The sequence below is a fragment of the Suncus etruscus genome, chromosome X (genome assembly GCF_024139225.1).
Source record: "Suncus etruscus isolate mSunEtr1 chromosome X, mSunEtr1.pri.cur, whole genome shotgun sequence".
Lineage (NCBI taxonomy): Eukaryota > Metazoa > Chordata > Mammalia > Eulipotyphla > Soricidae > Suncus > Suncus etruscus.
In genome coordinates, this window is record NC_064868.1 from 117,268,531 (window position 1) to 117,272,221 (window position 3,691).

Consider the following 3,691-nt stretch of genomic DNA (forward strand, 5'->3'; position numbering starts at 1 on the left):
ATTCGGAAGTGAAGCACCAGGCCGTAAGAATGTCCAGTGGTGGGGCCGGAGAGATAGCATGGAGGTAAGGTGTTTGCCTTTCATGCAGGAGGTCATCGGTTCAAATCCCGGCGTCCCATATGGTCCCCCGTGCCTGCCAGGAGCAATTTCTGAGCCTGGAGCCAGGAATAACCCCTGAGCACTGCCGAGTGTGATTAAAAAAAAAAAAAAAAAAGAATGTCCAGTGGTATATTGAACACTTGAATGTACAAGGTGCTTACCTTGCGTGCCACTGACCCCAGTTCAATTCCTGGCACCCCTTAGGGTTCTCCCAAGCATGGCCAGGGGTTACTCTTGAGTACAGTAGATCCCTCACCCCAATAAAGAGTTGACTATGTCTTTTGTTTTGGAACTACAGCTGGCTGGGCTCAGGGCTAATTTCTGGCTCTGTGCTCAGGAATCCTCACACGCTCTAGAACCATATAGGATGTCAGAAAGCAAACCTGGGGTGGCTGCATGCAAGGCAAATTTCCTACCTGCTGTGCTACTGCTCCAGTCCCTGAGACACTGAATATTTTCAAACAACCTGCTTAGGAATGAGAAGACTTGATATAAAAAGATGTTAGTTGGGGTATATCCAGTTTTGCGATTCAAAAATACACTTGGTGGGGGCCCGGAGAGATAGCACAGCGGTGTTTGCCTTGCAAACAGCCGATCCAGGACCTAAGGTGGTTGGTTCGAATCCTGGTGTCCCATATGGTCCCCCGTGCCTGCCAGGAGCTATTTCTGAGCAGACAGCCAGGAGTAACCCCTGAGCACTGCCGGGTGTGGCCCAAAAACCAAAAAAAAAAAAAATACACTTGGTGGCAGATTCTTAGCATGGACTAGTTTATATTTATTTCACTATGTATGTATGTGTATATATATACATATATATATTATATATATATACACACACACAATTCTCTCCTCTGATGTCTGAATGATAGTATAGTGGGCAGATGCTTGCCTTACATGTGGTCAACTTGGGTTCACTCCCCAGCACCCCATATGGTCTCCCAAGCTTACCAGGAGTGATTCCTCAGTGTGGAGCCAGGAGTAAGCCCTAAGCACAGCTGGGTGTGTACCCAAAACCAAAAAGTATATAATAATAGGGCTGGAGTGATAGTACAGTGTATAGGGTATTTGCCTTGCACATAGCTGACCAGGATTTGATTACCAGTATTCCATATGGTCTCCCAAACACCTCAAAGAGTAATTCCTGGGTTTAGAGCCAGGAGTATCCTCTGACTACTGCAGGTGTGACCCCCAAAGCAAAACAAAAACTAATTTCTTGGGGCTGGAGAGATAGCATGAAGGTAAGGCATTTACCTTTCATGCAGAAGGTCATCGGTTCGAATCCCGGCGTCCCATATGGTCCCCCGTACATGCCAGGAGCAATTTCTGAGCACGGAGCCAGGAAAAACCCCTGAGCACTGCTGGGTGTGACCCAAAAACCACAAAAAAAACACAAAAAACTAATTTCTTCCCTTGTTCCTGCCACCATTGTTGATATGGATGCTGTTGGAATGACTAGGAGTTGCACATGCCTTGATATTCACACATTTAGCTGTGTGTCTTGTGGAGGTGGGTGGCCAGTCAGATAGTGGCACTTGCACATTCATTTTTAGTGATCACTGATGGTTACACCCCTTTAGTTGTAGGGTTTGCATCTGTACTGGCTGAGGATTGTGTTCATTAGTTGCAACATACGTATTATGGCTATAGTACTTGGTGGGGGGTTAGTGAGATGCTCACATGTATATTCCATAGAGACCCATTGCATTTTTTTAGACCATTGCATTTTCTGGCTCACACATCTTCTTTGGAGGGCCACATCCAGCTTTGCTCAGGGCTTACTCCTAGTTCTGCACTGAGGGGCCACTTCTGGTGGGGCTCAGGGACCTAGAGGGTACTGGGGATCAAAACTGGGTGGGCCACATAAAAGGCACATGCCTTGTCTGCTGTACTTTCTCTTCTGCCCCTCATGCTTTTTTTTTTACTTTTTCCAATTTTATTTTTATTTATTGATTAATTGATTGGTTGTTGGGACACACCCAGAGGTGCTCAGGAGTTACTCCTGGCTCTGCACTCAAAAATCACCCCTGACAGGCTAGGGTACCATATGGGATGCCAGGAATCAAACCAGGTACCTCCCAAGTCGGCCACATGCAAGGCAAATGCCCTATTGCTGTGCCATCTCTCTAGCTCCCCTCACGCACTTTTTTTGGTTTTGGGTCACACCCAGCAGTGCTCAGGGGTTACTCCTGGCTCTATGCTCAGAAATCTCTCCTGGCAGGCTCGGAGGACTATATGGGATTCCGGGATTTGAACCACCGACTTTCTGCACACAAGGCAAATGCCTTACCTCCATGCTATCTCTCTGGTCCCCCCATGCATTTTTATAATTGGAGTCACACCTCTATTTGTGTGTTGATACTCACCTGGTGTGTGTGAATCTCTAGTAATACTGGTCATAACAGGCAGGAACATGGCCAAGGTTACATTGGACATTTGGGACACTGATGACCACATGTTTGCAAGGCAAGCTATTCCTCCAGAGCCATTATGTCTTTTGCTGTACTATGCCAGGGATCAAACCCAGAACCTCAGGACCTCATATATGTTAGGTACCCATCCATTCTACCACTAAGCTACCTCGTAAGTAGCTCATATCTGAGTAGTACATATTTGAGTTCATTTCATTTCATTTCAGTGCACATATAAATCACACAGAGAAAATTTATTAGAAAGATGTTTAGCCAACAGTGCTTACTTTGAGGTTTAGAGATGACAGAGATTAGTCATGAAGCAATGCAGTTGGGCCTCTTACATGGTACGCGCTGTGGGGTGTGGATAAGGCTGCTGGGATTTTGGCAGGGTCTCCCTGATTCAGCCTCTTCCCCTCCTAAGGGGGCCCTAGAGTTTTCAATCAGGAAATTGGTATTCCCATAATTTTTTCATCTTGGCTTGCATCTACAAGACAAGTCGTGAATCTGTAGAACTGGGCCTATGAGCAAACATGGCAACAGCTTTGGGTTGCTTTAGTCTTACTTTTTTATAAAAATGCTTGCATGTGTTGTTTGTACAATTCCTGATACATTCATATTTAAAGATTAATTCTAGGACAGGATAGTTCAACAGGTTTAGTGCATGCTTTACATGCAGGGGAACTGAGTCCAATCCCCAGTACCACGTGGTCTCCCAAGCACAGCAGTGGGGTGATCCCCAAGCACTGATACTAGAGTAGCCCCTGGGCATAGCCAGCTCAGCTTCCCCATCTCTCCCTAAAAAGATAGACTTTGGAGCTGTACACAGTATAGGGAGTAAGAAGATTGTCTTGCATGCAGCCAACCCCAGTTCAAATTCAGGATATTCGATAGCATCTTCCATCAACACCAGGGACTACACCTGAGCAGAGTCAGGAATAGTCCCTAGCACGACTGGATGTGACTCCAGCCCACCTCAAATACACACATTTTCCCCAAATACATACAATTTAATTTTTATTTAATTAATTTTGGTTTTTAGATCACTCTTGGCAGTCTTCAGAGCTTACTCCTGGCTCTGTCTTCAGGGAATTTCTCTTAGCTGGTCTCAAAGGATCATTTGCAGTGCCAGAAATAGAACCCAAATTGTCGCTTCCCTCCAGCCCTCCCTCCCTCCTTCCCTC